This window comes from Calidris pugnax, unplaced genomic scaffold (genome assembly GCF_001431845.1).
Source record: "Calidris pugnax isolate Ruff unplaced genomic scaffold, ASM143184v1 scaffold219, whole genome shotgun sequence".
Classification (NCBI taxonomy): Eukaryota; Metazoa; Chordata; class Aves; order Charadriiformes; family Scolopacidae; genus Calidris; species Calidris pugnax.
In genome coordinates, this window is record NW_015094507.1 from 17560248 (window position 1) to 17584307 (window position 24060).

The 24060-nt window shown below is 45.9% G+C and overlaps 1 long non-coding RNA gene across 1 annotated transcript; it reads left to right on the forward strand.

Moving 5' to 3' along the window:
* Nucleotides 1-10688: 10688 nt before the first annotated feature.
* LOC106901646 lies at nt 10689-21494 on the forward strand. The gene is made up of 3 exons (XR_001414339.1): nt 10689-10863; nt 11105-11235; nt 21204-21494. It is a non-coding gene; the product is annotated as an uncharacterized LOC106901646 (long non-coding RNA).
* Nucleotides 21495-24060: the final 2566 nt, after the last annotated feature.

Genomic DNA, 24060 nt, shown 5'->3' on the forward strand with positions numbered 1-24060 from the left:
TGGTTAGTGCTTGTTCTTCATCCCTGCTGGGCTTTAGCTTAAGAAGAAAAGTTTCACTGCTACTATTACCACTTCCATGTCCTGTTCTTCAGTGCTGTTCTTCATCCCTAAAGACCCTCACTGATGGGATCTGAATTTTTACCTGCCCCGTGGCCAGACTTGCCACTTCACGGTCAGGTTCTAGCGATAACACAGCCTTTCCAAACACAAACTGCTGTCCCTAATTTTCAAAGCAAGTCTGGGCCTGACTTCAGGTTTTCTCTCAGCTAAGAGTAGAAATGCTCAGGCATTTTGTCCTGTACTTGCTTCACCCGTTCAATCAGATGGAAATGACTGCTGTGATATTTGTAGGGCTGGTCCAGGAGCCAAACAGAGCATTACTCACTCTACTGCTAAAATAAAGATCTCATAAGTCTCTCATAAGCCAAACTAACAGCCTATTGTCCCCTCCAAGTCCATCATTTCTCTGGTCTAGCAAGAAAAAAGGGAAGAAGAGGGTAGATGATACTCTCATGGAGAAAGCAACTACTCTTTGCATGAGTGGCTTTTAGGTCTGATCATGTGTACTTGACATGTTCATTTTCTTAAACTCTATATGTTCCTGGATGGCTCCTCTATGGCATACATGGGTATGTTGGAATCAGTTGTGTCTTATCATCATTGCCATGGTTACCTTATCAGCGTTATAGTATGTATGTGTTGCTATAATACTGGTGTGGATGTCTTACCAAAATTCCCTAAAGCAAAATGATCCCAGAACTTACTCTGTACATGTCCCATGCTACCAAGCATCGATACCTGTTATGATCTGTTTCCCAGCTATAACAAAGTTGACTTGTACGTCTCTGCTGACATAAAGCTGTTTGCCCTTTCCAGGTAGGCAGCAAATTACTCCATGTATCATCTTCACCATAAGCCTCGTCCTTACATCAAATACGAAAAGCCCTACTTCATTGGGCCTCTCAGCAACCTGATTTGCCTTTATTGGCTTTACTACATTGCTAAAAATCATGAGATTGTTGATACCTGCAGCAGGGAAGATATGTCAGCCTCTGAAATGGGGCTATCATGATACAGCAAATCCCTATAGCAGGGCAGGGCACATCTCAGAGCCCAGGACAGAGCAAAATATGACTTTGGGATTAAGAAATCTTTGCTGGGAGTATCAGGCTACAGGGCAAAAAAAAATGACAAGAGGGCTGGAACACCTCTCCTGTGAGGATGGGTTGAGAGAGTTGGGGCTGTTCAGCCTGGAGAAGGTTCTGGGCAGACCTTATTGCAGCCTTTCAGTACGTAAAGGGAGCTTTTTAAGAAAGATGGGGACACACTTTTTAATAGGGTCTGTAGTGATAGGACAAGGAATAATAGTTACCAATTAAAGGGGAGTAGATTCAGACCAGATATAAGGAAACATTTTTTTACAGTGAGGATGGTGGTGAGATACCAGAACAGGTTGCCAAGAGAAATGGTAGATGCCCCATCCCTGGAAACATTCAAGGTCAGGTTGGACAGGGCTCTAAGCAATCTGATCTAGTTGAAGATGTCCTGGCTCATTGCAGGGGGTTTGGACTAGATGACCTTTAAAGGTCTTTTCCACCCCAAACCACTCTATGATTCTATCATAGTCTTTCAGAATAGGGTGCGAAAAGCCAGTTGTTAACATCTGGTTTTAATTCATACCCTGTGTTACCCTCCAATGGACAGATAAATGCAGAACTCTTACCCTAAAGAGTGACTGTAACTCAGCTCAGTTTTAACTACCAGATTTCCCATCCCATTTATCCTTATTATACCAACAGCTCCTTACTACAATCACAAGCAGAGGCTTTGAATATGTTGTGATAATGACTGTCATTATGAGGTTAGAGTACAGTGGTGTGAAGAAAGTGATTCATCACTGGTAAAAAACCCCCAAATTTCTTGGATGATACACTGCCTAGATGCATGAGTCTGGGTTATAAACAAGAGGTTATATATTTTTCCATAGTTATAATCTTACCAAACTAGAGAATACTTCATATTTTTAGAATAATTCCCACAATAAGAAGAGTGAAATTTTAAATAAATACAAGTAACTAGCAGAACCTCTAATAAAAGAGGACATGGTAGTAGTAATTGTAGCAGCAAAAATTTTCTTTTTGAGCAAAACATGCCTGGAAATTTGTAGGTATCTGCAAGTGGGCTAACTAGCTATCTTTTTAAGTGGAAGTGGCAACTAGGACACTAGTCATCATGATACAGCAAATACAGAGATCATCACAATTTTTAAAGTCAAAGTAAGTCAAAGTTCTCTCCTTGTGTTCAAGTACACAGCAGCCACCGATCAGCCCCCAGCATGTAGTGGTGCCTTGAGTTCTTCATTCCCAGGGGCAAGGCTTTGCTTTTCCCCTTGTTGAACTTCATGAGGCTCCTGCCAGACCATTTCTCCAGGATGTGCAGTTCTCTGAATGTCATCACACCCCTGGGGCGTATCACCCACTCCTCCTGGTTTTGTATTGTCGGTGAACTTGCTGAGGGTGCACCCTTTGCCATCATCTAGGTTATTAATGAAGATGTAAACCAGTACTGGTCCCAGTACCACCTTATGGGGTACACCACTAGTCACTTACCTACAACAGGCCTGGCCAATCAGCCGGTTTTCAAACCACCTCATTGAATTGTAACTCCAAGGAGCTGCTTGATGGAGCCTGTGAGCCCTCTCCTTTTCCGACTGGGTCCAGGCAGCCATGAGAGAGGCTGGTGACTAACATGCAGCCTGTCCTGGATGGTTTGGAAAATACAGTTTGCAGCCTGAATTGAAGAGCTCTGGCAAATCCCACAACATAATAACTGAGTTAAATGCAAATTACTTCATCATTTATGAAGTTTCAAAAACGCAACTGCTCTTGTAAACTAATTGAAATAGAAATGAACTGCTTTTCCTTGGGTGCTACAGAGCTTTACCAACTGCCTGCTCCTATCTGCGTAATAGGTTAGGTATGATGACCCAGACCCTGCACACGCAGGGAAGTTTTATGAGCTCTGAGATCAGCTCTGGATGGTGGCTGTGGGCTCTCCTTTTCCTGACACCCTCGGGATGCCCAGCTGGCAGGAAGGGGCTGCAGCCCCCGAGCTGCAGAGGAGAGGCAGGTTTCTCAGCCCACCAGGGATGGTCCAGCAGGGAGATGCAGAGATCCTGCACAACCAAACTCCTCCCAGTCTGTAGTAAAAGGCCAACTGCCCCATGCCTGAAAGTCACTCACGTGGGCTTTTTATTACCATAAAATGCCGCGGGATAGCTTGGTATGGTAAATGTGAGCTCACTTGATAAAAGCGACCTTAAAACACAAAGTGCTGAGCCCCGTTCTCATCTCTGTACCTTCTCCAATCAATAACATCAGGGAGACACACGAGGCCATCTCAGAATGGCAATGTGCAGCATCAGCATCAATAAGGAGCAAATTATTTTGAGGTTCACAAACATTTGAGGGCATCGGTGCTTTTGCCTTGGAATTTGCTTTTTAATCACTTTTGTCTTCATAAAATTATATATGCTACTTGCTTTGATTATCTTCACTTGGCCCTTCCAGAAGTATGGGAACATATTTCATAGAAAGGAGGGGATGGAAATTTACCTAAAATGCTGCATAGAATCTAGAATTATGATCTTCCATTTGCAAAAAAGAAGAAGGGTGGTGCTCATCTCTATTAAAAGATGCAAGGAGGAAAGTAATTTTGCAGAGCCAGGTTTTGTTTTAAAGAACAACTTTTCAGGCAGGAATAGTTTTTGGATCAGCTGTAGTCCGTGTGCCTGCTGTACCACTGAGTCCTGGGGCTGTGCTCTGTGTAGGTCTCACTTGCTTATTAGAAATGAAGGTAGCTCTATTTTGCTCAAACAAATCAGTGACCCTGAATTTTCTGGCAAATCCCCAGTTGCGGTCTTCCATGGGAAAAATTTCGGGTCCTTCTTGTGTTCATTAAAAATAAAAGAGAAAAATACTTAGCACCTGGGATAATAGCATTTGTCAGTTCCATTTACAGGTTGCTTAGCTCAGCTGAGTTAATGTCTGCCAAATGGGCAAACCCGAAAGATCCTTTTCCCCTCATCTCCTTTAAAAATCCTGTGTTGTTAGGCATACTTAAAAATCACAGGTAGAGAAAGATCACCTCAGCTCTCTACTTTGACCCCTTACCTTTACAGAATTCCTTATTATATCATTCCTACCATTATCTTACCTGACGTGGTCATACATATCCAGAGCTTTTGATTCAGACCTTGATTCACGACTGCCTAATTATCCATATTAACTTGTTCTTGAATTTGACTTTCCAGTTTTAGCTTCCACTTTTCTAACTTCCCGTGAAGTTAGTTCCAAATGTTGTTCCAAAAAACTATAGATGAAATACAGGAACTTTTGACAAAGAAACATAATAGCCAGAGGGAGGGAGGGGGATGTGTAGGGCAACTTCTGCCCTGCTTGGTTAAGCAGGACTTCCACTGACATCCTGAAACAGATGAGGTCCTGATAAAAACAGTCGTGATTGACTGCTGTGCTATCTGGCTGCATTCTAGATTTTTAAATGAATATGAAAACTTGCCAGGCACCTAATCTTTGTTAAAGGAACGGCCAAGAGAGAAAAGAATTATGCTATGCAGTTTCGAGGCTAACAGCCTGCAGTAAATGAAATCCTGATCAAGCGCAGCGCGATACCTGTGCCATTGTGGGAGGCATTTATAGGACCCAGTGTTGCCTATCTAAAAGCCTTAACTAGCATTTTACAATCCTGGGAGGGAGGTATGGAAGATGGGAGGGATGGACAAGCCTCTGGAGGTACCTATTGCTGCCTGGTAGCAACAGAAGGAGCCCAGGTGAACTAGGTTAGAATGGGCACTTTTATTTAAAATTTTACACTATTCTACATTTTTAAAAACAGTAGGTTTATGATTGTTTTCTATGGATAGAAGCATCCAAGATTTTGAGGTGTTCCTAAATCAGTGCTTGAGATCAGTAATATTTTGTGGCAATCATGTTCAGGAGCTGAACATGTAGATGAGGAACAGAAGAATCCTGTACCACTTTGATCAAGGTCCCCTCTAACACACACGTGTGTTGTCCTTGAGCTGTGAGTGAGGCTGATGAGAATTTGGTGATCTCCATGTTGCTTGGGCTGACCTACACCTGTGTCTTACCCATCTCCCAGCTTGTTTCACTCACTGTTTATACGGTGCCGAGTTCCTGGAACCACGTGCCAAGTCTCCTTCACTTCACATTGAATTGATGGGGGATAAGGATGCAAATTAAATAGTCAGGGTCAGAGAGTCAGACACTTCTGGAGGCCTAATCCAGAGCTGACTGATATCAGCAGAGAGGTTCAGAGTAACTTTAGCAGACCTTGATTCAGGAACAAGATTGTCTGATTCTACCGAAGGACAGGGGAAGAGTACATTTGTGTGGGATGCATTCTGTGACACCAAAAGAATAAGTCCCATTATCTGTCATCTTGGACTTCAAGGAGATGGTTTCTATTCCAGCAAAATGCTAAATTCTCCAAGCAAGAAAAATCTTGGCACCACATCTTTGCCTCTAAAAGCATTTCTAAAAGGATTCCTTTTAAAACCAGAGAGAACCATTATTCTCTGACCTCTTATTTTGAAGAGAGTACACAAGGTAGATTAAAGTGTTGTTATTGCTTGATCAAACAATGCACTTGAATGCTTGTTGGGAAAAAGATTTTTCAAAATACAGAAAAGTATCCTTTCATAATGCAATGTCAGACCTTCTGATGAATTACAGTATGTCACCCAACTGATTCCTCTTGCTCAAACAGCAAAACGTGTTTGCATACATTGTGTCGGCTTAATATTTCTCCTTAATATAGCTGCATGGAAGAAACCCCACCACCACCACCAAAATGAAACAAAACAAGCAAAGAATAAGCATTTGTACAGCCTGTGAGGGCGATTAAGACCACATTTATCTAGTGCAATTCCATCCAGATTCCCATAAATAAAAGTGGAATAAAAGCGGTTTGTGCTTATGAAAACAAAATGTGCCCGTGTACGTCTCAGAAGAATAGAAAGGCAGAGAGCAGAAAATGTACAGGACGGGGTGAGAAGGAGAGGGCACTCCTGCACGTTGCATCCTCTCCAGCAGACTCACAAAGGCCTCCCAGCCCCTGACAACCAAGCTCCAGGGGGATTTGTCTCACCTGACCAAGGTCTGTGTGTTAGCAAAGATCAGTTGCATACAGGAGCTGAGCACCCACGGGTCTCGGTATGAAGAGGAGAAAGGAACAAGCCCTTACAGAAGCTGATTCATGCATCCCGAAGTGGGGATTTAAGACAGCCCAGGTGAGTCACAGTCGATGCTACCTCCTTTTCCCTACCCATCACTGCACAAATTCTGCGGTATGGACAGGAGATGTTTCCCCACTTCAAAATCAGTTGGTTGAGGCAGCCCAACAGCTTTAAGCTGTATCTTCGGCTGTGGAGAACCTAAGAGCTCAAATCACATTTCTAAGGATTTTATACACAGATTAATAGGGAATCTGGGACTAAAGCATGATTAAGAGCCCTAGGTGAGGCTGTAGTGTGGCGATAACTTCAGACAAACTTTATTACCTTGCTAGATGGATATCCCCTTGATTAATTCCTGCAACCTCCGTACTTCTGTTTGCTGCAGATGATCTGCCTCGCCTTGCCTTTTATTGGCGTGTGATCAGATATTTCTCTGAAGTAACGCTTTTTATTTAGGTGCCACGAACACAGGAAGCATTTTCCTTGCCCAAAATTTGAAACCTCTTTTTTCAACCAGAATGCTGCCCAAAGAGGTTGTCTGTCTCGTAGCCTTCTCCTGAGGGCCATGCTACGTTTGCTCCACTTGTTTTCAGGCTCCAGCTTCCTGTCATCTGTCTCTGACTCACAACCCCAGAATATGCCACCAAACACTTGCACTAAGACCTCCACACTATGTACCCTGACCATCACATTAGCCCATAATTTGGGGTGTCTCTTCAGTCAGCTACCACTGAGTAAAGGGGTATGTAATCACCATCTCTTTTAGCCCTCATAGAAAGCTGTTGCTCTCTCCAGTGGGTTCAGTAAGGTTTTAGGGTCAGACAAGCTCATCAGAAACCACTCAAACTTATTCACAACAGTAAAATACTAAATTCTTTCCTGAACCTTATGGAGTTATTGGTGTCGGCGATGTTGCAGCACGTGTAAGATTTGTGCATAACCACACTAGCAGATAATACTATTTTTTGTAGCCCTTCCACCTCTTCAATCCAACCCTTCCTTTGTTTGTAATGCTTACCTGTCCTGTGATGCTTAAACACAGAAAGAAATCCCCTTAGGTCAGGGATTTCAATCAGTTAATGTCTCTGAAGTGCAACGTGCTCTTAACAGGGCTGTATTAATAATGAATCACATTTGCTTTGCAGATGGAAAACATTTGCTTGAGCTTTCCCTCCTGCGTATCAGAGGGGGTAGGGACTTATTACATCCAAAGGGCAAAAAACCACCACTGTGGCAGCAATATCAGCTACTGTAGCCCACCTGTGACAGCAAGGATAGGACTCACCTCCTGCCCATTAGCAGCAAGATTTTGTTGTAGAAAGATTTCTGTTTTTTTGGCTTCTCCACAGCTGCAGGCAAAGCAAATTACCAAGCCATTAAAATGGACACGGGGCCCAACATGTCCAGTTTTACTGTGGTGGTACTTAAATACTCAAGTTTCATAACTTCAAAGGCTAGGCCAGACAGTGATCAGCATGGATGTTTTTCCTGAGGTAAGACAACCCCTATTCCCTGCCCTTCACTTAGGGACTTGAAAGAACTCAGGCAAGAGCTCACTGCAGACAGGCGGGTGGGGAAACAGGGGGGATATTGACTTTTAAAATAGCTTCTTAATCTATAGGATTAAGGATGTTGGGTAGGGAAATAGTCACTTTGTCTCCCTCATCGTTTTCACCTTCTCCTGAGGACTTACTATTTTTCTCCTCATTTCAGTTCTTATCCTGATGGTCCCCTGACCTGGCAACCACAGAGGGAAGGAAGAGAGCAAGCAAAATCAGCCTCCCTGCAATGCAGCCAGAGGAACCCTTGCCCTTCCTCTCCTTCCTCTCCATCACTGTGACCCAGTGCACCCCCAGTTTAGGCGCAAGTGGTGGACAGGTGGTAAAGTCACAGTCAGACCTGCTTAGTGTCCCCAGGGAACAGGGCTGAGAGGGCTCATCCTTTCACCACAGTGGAAAATAATGGTATGCATAAATGAAACTGGGTCTGACAGCAACAAGAGTTTTCCATTGACATTATTATGAACGACGGCAGGCTCCTGCTCCATTCGTTGCTCTTGCTGGCACTTCCATTTCTGTTGCATTCTTAGATTACCTTGTCCATTCGTGTTTGGGACCCGGCCAGTGCCCTTGCTGCCAGCTACCCATTCTCCATTACACATACTGCTTTTACTTCAGTTCAAGTCATTTGTATTTAATGATAAAATCGACTATTTTTTTGTTTAGCATCTGTCTTGTCTTTGTGTCACCTTTTTATGCACACTGTGGGCAAGTCACCCGCTGTCCTCAGAGCAGTGGCTTGAATAACCCAAGTGGGTAACTCCTCTTGTAGGTGGAGAGGATTTCTAAAAGAACTGAGACAGACAAGCAACTGCAATGAGCCTGCTATGGGCTTTGGACATCCCGCTTTTGAGTCTCATATTTTCTCCTGGTATCCACTACCTTCAGAAGCTTGACAACCTGCCTGCTGCCAGCTCTCCTCCTGTTCCTCCTCAACCTACTGGTCGCACAGTATGGGAGCCCTCGGATGCAGCAACTTGGTGAAAATCAGAGGAGTTCACCACGTGGTTTTAGCCAGATGCTGGGTGCTGCCCGGCTGCAGCTCAGCTGACTCCCACCCACATTTCAGCAACGTCACATCTCCTTTGGCATTGCCCACCATCGTGCATAATTTCTACGGTGTGTACAAGAGATTGCTGTAAGCAGGAAATAAACTCCTTGTCCCTGCACATGTTTGCTATAGCTTTAGGACTCACCCTTCTGTGTTACTAGCAAGAGATTACAAACATGGACATGAAATAGAAAGATGTGAAAACTCCCGCCTGATCCAGAAAGAAGGTTTAATCTCTCCCTGCTCTTTCAGCCCCTGAAACTACCTGAAAATTGACTGACCTTGCAGTGTGTGTGGAAGTTAACAAACAGAGGCTTTGCTGGCCCAGGGATGGAAAGGAGCTCTCGACTACAGCTTCTCAGCCGTGGATTCCTGCCCTCACCTTCCAGAGGCACAAACCCAACGCTGCTGATAGCTGCATCTTGGCTGATGGTAGCTGCTGTGGCAAAACACTCTGGGTAATATTTTTCATATTATTTTCCCTCTCGTACATCCCAAGGCTGTATTTGCCTTTTCTTAATTATGGCTTTTCATTAACTACTCATCCTTATTTCTTCATGAGTGATTACCCCAGGTCCTTTCCCTGCACTGCTCTTCTCCAGTCGTGGATACCCTGTTTTGTATTTCCATTTGCAATTCTCCTAACTGTGCTGTGCTACATTTCATTCCTTTCTGACACCTCTTCTAATTCATCCAGGTCATTGAAGTAGCTCCTAGATTATTAATTACTGTCCCCAAGTGTTGGGTCATCTCTGTACTAATATTTCTCCCATTCCTTCCTGCAGGCCTCTCTTATATATATTAAGAAACACTAAGCCTCTGTGAGGCACCAGGGGAGCTGAGCCCTTAGGTGGGGATGGAATGAGGGGAAGGCAGAGGTGGGGAAGCAATGTTAAGAGATGGGAGACACGGAGATAAGAAGTGCATAATGCAATCCAATGTATGGGTCAGCGAAAGCCACTTTCACACAGGTAGGAAAGAGGAGACAAACAGGGACTTCACCAACAGATGCAGCAGATTGAATATGGGAAGGGACGGGAAGGAGAGTCCATCAACATTACCCTGATCCTTCCATAAAAAAAAAATCCTTCCCTGGCTTGATAAAATAAGAAATGTTGAAAGAGCTTCTGGTTGTGAGAGGTGGGTCTGGTCAGCCTTGGGTTTGCATAGTGCCCGTAGGTCCCTAACCACAGAATGGTGGGGACACTCCACCGTGGGTACACAGCCAGGCTCCACCACCACCACCACCAGAAGAAGTGGAGGGTGGGACAAAGCATGGGTCCCAAGGGAGAGGAGGAGAGGCTGCACCAGGGAGCGGCGATGGTCACTCACAGGGAGATGCTCTCAGCTTGCCCGATGCACGGCCACCACTGCTCTCTCTTTTTGCTTCACAGCCCACTTTGGTTTTCATGTGAAGTTGGCCACTGGCTACCCAAGACCTTCTGAATTGCTGCCCTTTGCCGAGAGTAGCCTTGCTCTTTTAAGGTGTAAAGGCTTTTTCCTTTCTTGTCACATAAATTTTCTGTAAGGGTCATGCAAGAGCAACCACAGGAGAGACCCAGGAAAACACGGCTTATGAATTTGAGGGAAGCATGGAGAGAACTGCAGTCAGCTTGGTGTGTGTGCTTAGAAAGGCATAGAATAAAAACCTCAAGGTGCAAAAAAGGTTAAGAGAGAAAAGAAGCAGCAAAGCATGGAGACACATTACTGTTCTCCGAGAGTATTTTGGGTGTGCACACACCCTTGCCCAATTGTTCAAGCTATCAGTTTTGTTGTGCCCTCAGGAGCATCTTAGGGGCATCAGCTGGAACAGAATCACTGCAAAAGACCTGAGAAGGTTTCTTCAACCTGGCAGCACCATACCAGCAGGGAACACGTGAACGGGTCAACATGACAACAGGTCTTCTCTGATTTAAGCATTTGCAGCAAATCCAGCCAAAATCACCCAACAAACAAGTTTTCAAGGTATAAAAAAGGTGCGAACAGCCCTGTCCTGCCCTCAGCCCCCCCAGATACAACTACCCTCCACTCTCCCAAAGTGAACAGTGTCATCCCCAAACAGGCAGTGCTGTCCCCAGCAGGGACATAGCCAAGAAGAGACAGTGCTGCCTTGGCTTGCCTGCCTCAATGGTTTCACTCACCAGTGCATTAGTTCACTCTTAAAGGCCCTTATAAATAAGAGCTGCAGAGCAAATATCACCTCTGTTCTTCCCCTAGGACCCATCTGCCTGGGACATCCTCTGGAGCAGACACTTGCAGGTTCTGCAGAGCACGAGCTGAACCCTACGTGGTACGGACTGTCAGCGCTGAAAGAGCTCTGGGAGCCACAAAGAGATACTTGCAGAATGGTAAATGTTGGTGTAGTGACATCTCTGCGGTGGGATAACTGCAGCTTGTGCTTAAATGGACTAATTTAAGTCCATTTAAGGGCTGCAGGGCCCTTTTAGAAAAGATCGTGGTAATTATATATGTTCAGTTCATGATGGGACTTGTGTCCCACCAGAGGTTACAGCTTTACTGGCATGGTAGCTGTTTCCCACCTTTCCAGACATAAGCTGCAGCCTGGCTGTGCTGAAGGACAGGTTGGAGCACGTCTGGCTCTTGTCCTGACTTTGCCCGGGATTGCACAGAGCTGACATGTCCAGAAGTGTTTAGATGTTTAGTGTCATCCTGGGGGCTGTTGCAGGGGTTGCTTATCAGTGACGCACTGGAAATGGGGGTCTAAGCCCTCCCTCTGCTTTCTTTCTGCAGCCTTCCAGTACCTAATGGGGGCTACAGGAGAGATGGGGGGGACGACTCTTTATCAGGAGTAGAGCAAGAGGAGGAGAGGTAATGGTCTTAAACTGAAGGAGGGGAGATTTTGATTACGTATCAGGAAGAAATTCTTCACTGTGAGGGTGGTGAGACACTGGAACAGGTTGCCCAGAGAAGCTGTGGAATCACCATCTCTGGAGGTGTTCAAGACCAGGCTGGATGGGGCTTTGAGCAACCTGGTCTGGTGGGAGGTGTCCCTGCCCATGGCAGGGGGGCTGGACACTGATGATCTTGAAGGTCCCTTCCAACCCGAACCACTCTGTGATTCTATGAATGGTGCTGGTCAAACGGGACATCCTTTCTGCAGGGCAGGACAGTGAATGCCTGTTGTGGAGGGGACACATAGATCGGTGCTACAAAAGGCAGCAGTTTGCTGTGCACTGAAGGTTTATAGTAGACAACACCTGGTGGTGACCTTCACAGCCATCTCAGGGTGGTGGCAGCTGATTTTCCCAATTACTCTAGTGAGTGTTCAAAGATACTTGCGAGTACACTGCCTCTTGTCATGATTTGTGTCGTGACAGTAGCTGAGTGCCTGAGCCAGGTGGTGCTATATGGCCTGGCACAAACACTGAGTCAGAGACATTTCTCGCTCGGAGGAGCTGATGTAAGAGCCACCACTCTGGTCATCGCTAGGACTGCTGTCTCTAAAGAGGAGCTAGAGCCAAAACCCTGATTCATCTTCTGAGCTATACGTGAATGCTCGGCTCCAAGCGCGTGCTTGAGTCTCACACAGACCATCTGAGAGCAACCAGGCTGTGAAATCTTCCTTGTCCTCTTAATGCACAAGAAGATACACTGTGTTTAGTTACATATAAGGTCTGCATGACTAGAAATAGACTGGTTCTTTCCTGACTGAAGGAGAGAGGACAAGAGGCTAGACCCATTGCCTGGCTCCCAGGACTGCGGCGTGGGTGGTGGTGCACCTGGGTCCCAACCGAGGTGTGTCTCACCCCACTGCCACCTGGTCTTGGGGCTGCAAATGATGGTGTCAGGCCCAGGGCTGACTTCTGTGTCACAGAATCACAGAAAAGTAGGGGGTGGAAGGCACCTTCAGAGGTCATCTAGTCCAACCCTTCTACCAAAGCAAGGTCACCCAGAGCAGGTTGCACATGAACCATCCAAAACGCATCCAAAAACATGGGGTTTTGGTATCTCCAGAGAAGGAGACTCCATCACCTCTCTGGGCATCCTGTTCCAGGGCTCCATCACCCTCAAAGGAAAGAATTTTTTCCTCATGTTCAGGTGGAATTTCTTGTGTTCCAGCTTGTGCCCGTTGCCCCTTGTCCTGTCACTGGGCACCACTGAGAAGACCCTTACCCCATCCTCTTGACATCCACCCTTTAGATATTTATAAGCATTGATGAAGTCCCCTCTCAATCTTCTCTTCTCCAGGCTAAACAGCCCCAGGTCTTTCAGCCTTTTCCTCATAAGAGAGGTGCTCCATTCCCTTCATCATCTTTGTAGCCTCCACTGGACTCTCTCCAGTAGTTCCCTGTCCTTGAAGTGGGAGGGGGCAGAACTGGACACAGTACTCCAGATGTGTCCTCAGCCCGTGCCTCAGTTTACCCTTTTGTTCTACAGGGATGATCACACCTGCCTGCCTCACAGGCTGGTAAATGTTTTCTTCAAGGCTTCAGCTGGGAGATGTTTTAAATGTCAGCTCCAATCATTTATATGTCACAAGCTGAAAATACACTTCCTTGTGTTCCCACCAGGAAAGGTGGCATTCGGGGAGCTGGGAAGAGTCTGGCGTCTCTGCTGCGCTCCTCTCCTTCCCAGAGCAATGATGCAACTGAGGATACAACCCAGCAAGGGGAGTTTAATAGTGAATTAAATTGTAAGAGGCAGGGGAAGGAGGCTGAGGTTGCAGCACAGCTAATATGCAAGAGCCAGACCTAGCCGGGCTGGTGGATAATGAGTTGTCAGGATTATATGTGGCAGCAGAACGGCTGGATTTGAAGTGGAATTATTGAACTGATTATGGGCAAGTTCTTGTATCAACATCCTGGCGGAGTGCAAATAATGAGCAGCAAACAAGGCGAGAGGCACACCAAGCCGGGAGAACAGGGAGACAAAGTATTATCTGCCAGAGAGAGACACAAATTGAAAAAAGGGAGTCATTAACAGAAGGAGATAAATCTGTGGAGGGGGGAGAGTGACAAGAAAGAGAGAGGTTTTTTGCTGTACAATGGGAGGTACTCATTTTTTAATGCTGTGTATCCCTAACGAGCGGTTTTAAGACACCTGGGTGCCGTGGTGTATCTGAGACTGTGTGTGTGTCATGCCACACTGCTGCTGCGTGTGCCTTCCCTGGTCTGACACGCGTGGTCCATATGTGCTGCTCTGAGCGTGGTGTATCCCTCTAAGTGATGAACTGCTTTCATCAGTCCGCACTAAATGTTGAGAATTAGTGGAGCTATAAGCCATATTTCTTGTTAGGTTACAGGGGAAAACAGTAGGAGATAGGATTTATGCTCTCTGTATAAATGAACTTCATAAGATTTTCTTCGCGAGGGAAAAAAAGAAATTGTGTCTGATAAAGTTCAGCCCAAAAAAAATTAAAAAAAAAAAAGCAACATTTCTAAAGTGGAAAAAAAAGAACTTTTGTTATCACAGGTGATTAATTGAATTGATGCGTAACTGGTGTTCCAGAGCAATGGAGATTAGAAATAGTGACAGAGTGCGCCAGTACGTCCCAGTGGTCCCAATTCTGCTATTACCTGAAATTACAGTCCAAAGCAGACTGACTTGTGTGCCCCACAAATTCATAAAAATTCAAGAGCCACTCTCACCAGTCTACTTTTGATAAATTCTTTTTGATTCAGTAACCTTTCTTAATGGAATTTTTCTCTCTCTTCCTCTCTTTTCTTTTAGCATTTTTTTTTTTTTCCACTTTGGTCCACACATTTATTATTCCCTCCCACTCTCCTCCGTGGGAGTGCAGACCTCTGACTAAACATCCATGTTGTAATCTGTACAGGAATTTACTGATGGTGCATGACAGAAGGGACTTAAAGAAAATTATACGTTTCTCAGCTGTACCCTAGGGCACACAAATCAAAATCTCCCCTGAACACTACATAGTAAAACTGGAAGTAGCTACACTTTATATGGAAATTGGATGATCCTAGGACATAATACAACTAAACATATATCAAAACACAGCGACAGTGAACGTAGAAACTGCTTTTTCTTTAGTGAGGATATAAAGCTCTATTTTGTTTTATTTCTCCTAATGTGTGTCTTTTTCTCAGGTGATGAGAAAAATACCCACTAGGAATATGCAGTCAGAGGACAGGCTCCAGAGCTCATGATTCTTTTTTCATTTTTATTTTGCTCATAGGTCAGCTTTCTTTTTTTCACCGCGTTAAGAAGGATATTTATAATAGGTCAAACAATAGCAAATAGCTTGATCTCCTACAGACTCAATCAGAAAGGGAAGAGCATAATTTGGGAGGGCAACATCTCATGGCACTTCTAGGGCAGGGGGCGGTGCGAGGGAACTTGGCGAATTCTGCTTTTTTTTCTCGCTGCTTTCTTGCTTGTTTTATAACAAAAGGAAGAGCAAAGCGTGACGGTGTGGCATCTTGTACGTAATGCCGGCTGCTTTTCCTCACACTAGTTCCTTCCCGGGGGATGAGCCATTAACAGCAGAGCCCCTCCAGCTGCTATTGTCCACGGCTGCGCTAAAGCAGCCGCCACGTGCGGGTTCGCTGCAGCTGGGACATAGATCCTACAACATCTGGGATTGTCTCACTTCCCTCCGGGGCTTCTGAGGACCTCTCATACTCCATTTTTTCCGATGAAATGGTGAGTGGAGGCTGATGAGACCCACACACTGAAACGAAATTGTTGGGTTGGGTTTTTTAGTTTTTTTATATATGTGCATGGTTGGACTCGATGATCTCAAAGGTCCCTTCCAACCATGAAGTTTCTGTGATTCCATGAGCCAAAGAGGGGCAGAGAAGGTTTGATACCCAAACCAAACCAGAAAGCTGAACAGATACAATGAAGATGGTGGAGAAGAGGAGGCTGAGGGGAGACCTTATTGCTCTCTACAACTACCTGAAAGGAGGGTGTAGAGAGGTGGGGGTCAGTCTCTTCTCCCAAGTCACAGGCGACAGGACAAGAGGAAATGGCCTCAAGTTACACCAGGGTAGGTTCAGGCTGGATATTAGGAAAAATTTTTTCACTGAAAGGGTTATCAGACATTGGAATGGTCTGTCAAGGGAGGTGGTTGAGGCACCATCCCTGGAGGTGTTCAAAAGACGGGTTGATGTAGTGCTGGGAGGTATGGTTTAGTGATGATGCTCCTTGTTTGTTGTGAGGGTGTCTATTGTTGTCAGTCAGGTTGACGGTTGGACAAGATGATCTTTAAGGTCCCTTCCAACCTAGAAGATTCTGTGATTCTGTGATTCTGTGTTTATTCCACTGCTATTCCTTGTTTCCACACTTGAAGAATTAACTTACTGCAATGCTTTGCCTTGTCATGTTCTACCATGAGAAATCGGCTCATTTTTGAGGCAGCGTAAGAAGAAAAAAAAAAAGATGCCAAAGTTCAGCATCCCTTGGGGCGCCCAGTTTTGATGAGCTGATGGAACAGCCCGAGCCTTTTCCCACTTCCATAGGTGTGTGGGATCACACTGCATCTTGCAGCACATCTCAGCAGAGTGTGGTGACACAGGTCAGCTCACCCCCCAACGCACCAGGACACCGAAACAGAAGCAGGAAGGAACAAATAGCCAGAACACAGAGAGCGTTCGTGGAGCAGGTACGGGTTCAGGCTTCTATTCTGTGCCAACCTTTCTGTGGGCAAGCCTATCAGTTCCTCTGCACCTCATTTACATATTCACACATTCCAAATGAAACTAGTTTCCTGTCTCACAGGACCACTATGAAAGGTAAATGATATTAAATATTGTAATCTACTCTAGTACTGTGATACCAGAGGCTATTTAAGAACCGAGGAGAAAAGGAGGGAAATTTTATAGGCTGTTTTCCTTTGTGTTAGAAGAAGAGGTGGCGGTGACATCAGCCTTTAAAATACCGACGTGACACTGGAAAAAAAAACACATTTGTGTATTCCCCCAAAATACACAGAGGCCTCAAGAAGTGGGAATCCATCGAAGGCCCAACTGGAACAAGCAAATCACTGGGACATCACTATCTAACTGCCTGGAGATACAGTTCCATGTGGTGGAGGTGCTGGTGGTGGGTGACTCCCCGCGGTGGGGGTGGCAGTTGACCCAAGCTAGGGGTTATCCCCTTTTACTCATTAGACCACATGGGATATGGCTTCCAGTCTTGAGCTTCCTGACACACAGGAAAGGCACTGGTAAATAGGAACAAATTCAGCAGGGGCCAGCAAGATGGTTGAGGGCACTTGCCCCACAAGGAGGTGCTGAGAGAGCTGGGCTTGTTCAGCCTGGAGAAGAGGCCACTTTGTGGGTACCTACCACCTGTGAGGAGGCCATGACGACATGTCCTGGGGTCCCTTCCCACCTCCTGAGGTCCCTCTCCACCTGAATGACTCCACCAGCCAAAATATCTGTATCATTGTTAACATCAGATAAGGAGAAGCATAGTGGCTTCGGTGGAAAGATATTTGTTTATGTTTAAAAAGGTAGTGTATATAGATATAACAGCTGGGGAAAGCTCTGCCACTACATGGTATCCTGTAAATATCTGAGCATATGGAACAAGACCTGTTCAGTGCCTGGGTCATATTTCTCAGCGGATGTTATCTCTTAATTTCTTTTACATGGCAGATGAGAAGATGTTTCCCCTGCAGTAACACGCACATTTCTGACAGACATCACAGGCGCCACTGAGAAATAGGTTTCCTGCCTTGTTTTTTTCCTTCCTGTTTTGAACAATATATAAACTGCCCTATTAAAGGCAGAAAAAGCGCTTGGTTGAAAATGCCCCTATTTACAGCACTACCTCAGTACTGCTTGGTAGTACAAGGTTATCATTCATGCAAGCAACAGTACTAAGAAATCAAGGTGATAAAGGAGGAACTGGAGATGATGCTTCTGCTAATAAAAAGGAAAATACAGGTACCCCAGCGAGTCCTTGGCTTCCCCTCCAATCTGCCCACCAGCTGTGTGCAGATGTTTCTGCTGGGCTCAGGAAGAGGCACAGAGCCTGCTTTTCTGCACAGGAAAGGGAAAGGGCAGTGTGTGTGTCCATCCTGGGGTGATCAGCCCATACAAACCTGCTTGAGCCCAACTCCAGCACCAGCGTGTGGCTCCTTGCAGCCCCCTCCCCTCTGCTGCTGGCTCCCCTGGCCCCACCAGGAGCCTTAGCATTCCTATGGCACACAAAGGTACAGCCCTGGCTTCTTTATGACTCAAGCAGAATGTTAATTCCAGCATTTTGGCAATTCTCTTCTCACTTCACAGGCACAGTGCCCACCATACACTGACTTTGGGTAGATACCTCACCCTTTGCGGGCTTCTGAAGTAGCCTCCTGTGAATCTAGGACTTGCCCATGCCTGGGAAGGATTCACTCATGAATCTCTGGGTAGAGACACATGAAAAGCTGATATTTATCACTTCTTTTCATGTGAAAAAGGCTGTGTGGCAGTGCGGACAAAATCCCAGCTCAGCACCTGAAGGATAGCTGACGCTGTCCTTCACCTGTATCAACGGCAAATGCTTTAGTATCCTGTGGGATAAAAGCATATGAAGGGTATGGTTATAGTGTTATTGTGCAGGCTAGATGCAGCTAGGCAGTATATCATCCTTCCAGAAAATTGCCAGCCCTGAGACAGGCTATCTTCATGTTAAACAGCAGTTTAAATCTCAGTTGAAACTCAGCCAGTTGCTTCCCAAAGAGCAAAGCATGGCAGATGCCTTCACCACCGTGACCTGTCACATGAAGATTTATAAGTCATGAGGATGCAAACGCTTCAGCTCTCCCGTCTGGCCAACAAAATAAACACCTTGCCATTTGTTGGGTAAATAAGGGCATAATTCTGCACTGGTACAGCCATCACAGCTGTTCAGAGTTGTGGAGCCCGTCACCCTGCTTCTCCGCTGGCACCACGAAGCCAGCAACTCTCTCCTCCCATGAGCAAGTATCTGGGGAAGGTCATGGGCTGCAAGGAGTGCATGGTGCTCGCCAGCTGAACCCCAGCAGCTGGTACAGAGAAGATGGATGGGAAGGCAGAGGGGGCTCACCAGGAAACATGACCGCCTTTGGGAGGGAGACCTTTGCTATAGAATAGAAAACTATAGCAAGAACAAAGAGTAGAAGAAGAACCTGGGGAAACTGCAACTGGAATAAGGCATACCTCTGACTGAGAAATGGGAAAATATATCAGAAGAAGGGCAGAGCAGGAAGGAATAAAGTTTAGTGAAGATGTGAGGGTTTGCTTAAGGTGGGCAAAGAAAGCTGAAGTAGATGTAAAGGGTAGTGGAGAATTTGGGTAGCAGCTAGAAGGCAAACAGGAAGACTGATGGGGGTGGGTAAATAAAGTCAAGAAAAAGGAGCAAAAGAGAGGGCAGGAAGAAACAGGAGCAAATATGATGTTGTGGCAAGTTTGCACAGGTTCTTGTGATGATGGTTACCCAGGTGCTCTGCTCCTCACCTCCTCCATGCCCACGTCTGCCCTGCCTGAAGCCAGCAGAGCCCCGCAGGACTTACAGGCTGTGCAGCACATCTTCCTTGCCTCAGATTTGTACCTCACCAGTAAAGCCTGCTTACAGATTGGTAGCCATGTGCTGTAGAGCCCAGGAGCCAATACCTGAAAGGCAATCATTTACCTAACGTTCATAAATTAACGTCTAGCTTCTGGAGTCATCTGGCTCTTCAGTCTTTGGCAAGCTGCTGTCTCTCCTTTCCTTTCCTTTTCTTTTGAATTTTTTTTTCTAGTGCATGCAAGATAGCGCAGAGCTGTTGATGTGTTTAGTACAGGTTTATCTTGAAGACATCTGCTTACGCCAAGGGAATAATATGAACTCCCAGTGACCTGTAGAGCCTGCATTCCTAATTAGCGGAAAAATATTCCATAATCAGGGTATTGCCATTTCAATGGAGCCTAAAGATAGAAAGGTTACGTTCTTGTCCGGGGTCACGAATAATAATTTCTGACTATACAGCTTCATTCTGACCTAGAATTAACCAGGTGCAAAGCTGGTAAGCAGAGGGACCAGATTACGCTGTGTCACAAAGTACATCTACCCCGAGGGCTTGCCTTATGTTTTTACTCACATTTTTGCTTCCAACCTCTAACAAACATGTACAAACCCTTTAAGCATGACTGGGTAAGTGCTTTGAAACAATGCCCGCTTTTATGGCTGCCTTGCTGCAGGCCGTGGGCCCTGAGAAGGTGCAATGAGCACAAAGAGCTGAGCATGTGCCCTCCAGCATCTTCACACCATCCCCAGCACCTGCCAGCCCTTCTCACCACTCCCTCCCCATTTGCCTCCTACCCACCTGCCTATTTTTATATATATATATATTTATTTTTTTTTTTCAGTATTTGCCTTCTGCTTACCTGTTCTCTTTGTATTCTCCAGAGCAGCATTCAGCTCCCGGAGCCACCCAGCCTCCTCCATCCACTGCACCACCTCACCCCAGTCAGGGGTCACAAAATGGTTTCTCTCAAGTTCACCCTTTTTCACCACAATAAGGGTTTGGGTGGGAGCAGCCCGGCTTGTGATAGACACAGGGAGCCATCCCCAGGACTGGTCAGATTACAGAGTGTGCTGGCAGCATTTTGGTTTGGAGTTTGGAGATGTTGATTGCAGCTTCCCCAAAGAAGAGCTTGGTTTTAATATCCTCTGAGTGTCTTCTGTGGTGCAAACGTAGCCACAAATGCCCAGCTCAGGGGAGCAAGGAGAAAGGCAAAGGTGATATACCGTAATCCACCACCAGGATATATCATAGCTGGACGGATAGTGTGCAGAAGAGAAAAAAAAAGATGACCATAGACAGTAACAGAGCTGCTCATCCAGACTGGAAGCTGATCTGGGGATTCTAAGGCTCTGCGTTGTCCTCTCCTCTCCCAGCCTTCTCCTTGACTAGTAAATCCGACACTACTTCCCTACACTGGAGAACATCAAAAACTGTAAATCACTGTGACTATACCTTCTTGCTTCCAGGCATGAAGGTTGGTTAGAACATCTCTCATAGGGCTAAGCGTAACTTGTAGCTGGGGAAAGACGCTCCACCCTGATTTTTTTCCTTTTGCTAGAGGGTGTCTCCCCACCTTCAGAACATCTGTTTCACAGCAGGGACTGAGAATCGGATTGAGCTTGTGTAAGGGATCTACATGGCTTCTCTATAGAGCAGGCACGTAAACCCAAAAGCAGCGTGTGGTTTGTGTGGCTGTGAGGATGGGCTCCCCGACTGGAAAGCCATGGGACAAAAGCCACCGGGAAGAGTCCTCCCGACACAGGAATAGTTTCCAGGAAATTGCTGTGTTGTTGCTGTGGAAATTGTAATTACCATTCAGTTAACACATGAAGATTATTTTCTTCTCTTTGCCAGCGGTCAGGCTCTCCGATGTCACCTGCAGGAATTCTGCTGCGGATGAATAAATGGAATGACATGATCTCAGATAGGTATGCCTCTGCCCGTCCTCCTCCCCTCAGCCACACGCAGTCAAAAGTCTGTGAAATCCCACTGGGACCCCCTGAGAAATGTTCATGCTTCCTTCCGAAAGAGTATAAAATCTCTTCTGAAACAAAAATAAGAATAATTTGTTGGTGAAATAAGTTACGTTGGGAAAAATGCCATTGGTGAACTCCAGGAAATCCACAATGACCGTTCCTGCGTCCAGGGTTTGTCTCTCTCGGGTGTGTTCCCTTACAGAATGCGTACGTTTGTGGATGCTCACTGTTATCTTTGTTGTTTTATTTGCACAGGGGAACAGTGTCAATATTCCATGGTTCGGGTTGGCCAGAGGACAGGGGAGCAGTGAGGGCAGGCTTAGTTCTTTCAGGAGTAGTGTCCAAACAGTGATTATTAGAGCTGAATAATTCAGAAAGTTTTCAGATAATCTTAGCTTAGGCCTTGATCTTCCCAAGACAATGCTCATAGTTCATTTTTCGCTTGCGCAGTCACACTGAATTCAACGGGCACTGGGCAGCACATTTAAAGCTAAGCCTATCGTAAATCACCTTTCTGCATCAGGGCCTCAATCACAGTCTGTTCATAGATATTCCATGGGGAACAAAAAAATTAAAAAAAGTATGTCAGTTCACTTTGGCCCCACTGAAACCCCTTTTGTGTTCATTTTCTGTGACAGTTTGGGAAGTGGACCTTCAGTAACTACAATATAAGAACAGAAGCATGAGGAAACAGTGTTTAAAGCCACATATGCGAGTTCTTGTGAAAACCCAGTTGTATGTTTGCATAAACAAGGCTTCAGCCTAGGTATTTGCACAGTGTTCCTGTCAGGAAACAGAAACGATGCATATGATTTATCAGAGCACCAACAGCTACGTTCGGTGGATATTTGCTTTCAATCCACAGAGTTAAAGATTAGAAAAGGTATCTGTTGAATTCATTTGAATAACAAATAGACCGGGGAATCACAATCTGTTCTCAGCTATTCAATGGAAGGGAAACACTAATTCATTGAATATATTAGGCTCTCAATTCTAGCGATTATTAGAGCAGAGTTAGAGATCTGAAAACAATAATTTCAGGAGCTATGCCTTATTTCTATGAGCAAGCGATAAGTGATGTCAGTGGATGTGCTTCTTGGCTTCTGGCTCAGCCACCAGCAGTCGGTAACAAATTCCCCCCCGCTGGCCGGCCAGGGGCTGCACTCAGCCGAGCACAGGTAGAAGGATTTCCAAGATCAAAGCAAGAGTTGGCTACATTATTCATGCAGTATTAGATTTTTTTGACCGCTGCTTTGTAGCTCACAAGTGACAGTTACGAAACTTAGTCGCCTACAAGGTTTGCAAATGAATTTCAGCAACCGTTTGAAGAGTTGAGCTAATCCATACCGTGAGTAACACAGGGAAGGAAATCTTGGACATTTTCATTTTGCACGAAAGCATGAATGAAAGGACTTCAAGGACAAGTGGTGGAAAAAAAGCAAAAGCACTTTTGGGAGAGGAGAGACAATGCCAGAGATCTGTCAGCAGCTGGTATTCCCATGATGTTCAATTTTTGCAGAATTTGGTCAGAAATTAAGGCAGGATTTGCAGCCCTCCTATCAGGGCAGCTTTTCCCCAGAGTGTCCATCCCTTTGGCAGCTCCCGCAGGGAGGTGCTGGGCTCCCCAGGCTCCGGCACCCTTGGTTGCTGGAGAGGTCCCAGGAGCCCCGGGCTCCTGCAGCCTCACCAAGGGCACTGGGCTCCTGGGGTCTCCCACTGGGGACCAGGGGCTGATGGCTCCCCAATCCATGGCCTCAGAATTTGGAGAATCGGGTGGCAATTCTGTGGCTCTGGCTCACAGAGAGGATTTAGGAAATACTCGTTCTTCACTCAGAAGCCATTTCATTGACACAAGTCAGAAGCAGCTGGATGCCTACAGAAAAATCTGGAAAACCAGCAGCACATGTGGAAAGAAGAGTACAGAGCACCAAGAGAGATGGCGGGTTGCCAGTTTGTACTCACCCAATTAATGTGCTCCTTCCTCCATTTGCTCACTTTGTCTCCCCAGGCTGCACAATCTCCGGTGAACAGATCAAGGGGTGGAGCTGAACTGGCAACTGTCACCTTCTAACATCGCTCCTATAAACACATAGTACTAGCAGAGGCAGAAGGCACCGTCGTGCTGATCATCATCCTCTGAGTCAGCCATTTGCAAACACCTTCTCCAGGCTGTCATCTTGCCACTATGAATTCAAAATCTGAGTCAGAACCCAATTTAAACTGCTATAATTAACAGCCCCGATTTAACCAAACCTAGCGGTTTGTCATGTTGCACTCACATCTCAGCATCTTCTCTTTGGGCTTCTTGGTGCTCTTCCTGCTCGGCCCCTGGTGCTGTGAAGCAGCTGGTGCCTGAAGAGCATCAGGGGGTTTTGGCAGAGTCCAACAGCAGCCAAACAACAAAACTCATCCGTGCTGGATTTTTTTGCTTGTTAAACAGCAAAGCACCAAACGTGACGGGCTGGATGCTGCTGCCTGCTCATCTATAAATACCAAGGAGTGAAAAAAGGGGGTGAAGCTTTGCAAGGCGTTTGTCAGTGAGACAGAGCTCCTGTAGAACCAGGGAGCTGCAGGGCAGAGCCCGACCTGGCGAGGGAAAAGCCAAGGGAAAGCTGCACAAGGGAAAGAGGGGTTGGGAGCATCTTCCTTGCTTGGAAACTTAGACCAGCCAAGAATCCTATGTAGAAGATAACTGTGTGTCAACCAAGCTAAACAGGAGCACTCTTTCCCTTATC